The following is a 450-nucleotide window of genomic DNA, read 5'->3' as shown; positions in this document are numbered from 1 at the left end:
TAAATCAAATGTTAACAAAAGAGGATTTCTGTTATTTTTCTTCACTTAACTAAATCCGAAGTGGATATTTCTAAATACGATATTTTTCAAATTCTAGAACTGAATATAAATGACAAAAATGAAAATAAAATTGTTTTGTCTGTTATTATAATGTATAGCTAGTTAAAGGGAGTGAAAGAAATTCAAGTAAAGTGTATAAATTGATTTAATATTCCAAGAATTGAGATTTTTAAGATTCTTTATTCCCAGTGATGTTTACTTCATTTCTTTTTTACATCGGCTTAAGCCTTCTGTGTTTCCTTTGAGCCTTTTCACTACAAAATCAAATATTAATTTAACTACCTTTCCTTCTTCCCCAATGTATCACTTTCCTTTATCTGAGAATTCTTCCAATGAAAATAAAATATCAGCTGTGGCTGATAGAATTAAGTTGTCTCCATCGGAGACTCC

This window comes from Rhinopithecus bieti, unplaced genomic scaffold (genome assembly GCF_001698545.2).
Source record: "Rhinopithecus bieti isolate Rb0 unplaced genomic scaffold, ASM169854v2 scaffold_1306, whole genome shotgun sequence".
Taxonomy (NCBI): domain Eukaryota; kingdom Metazoa; phylum Chordata; class Mammalia; order Primates; family Cercopithecidae; genus Rhinopithecus; species Rhinopithecus bieti.
This window is presented reverse-complemented; position numbering follows the sequence as displayed.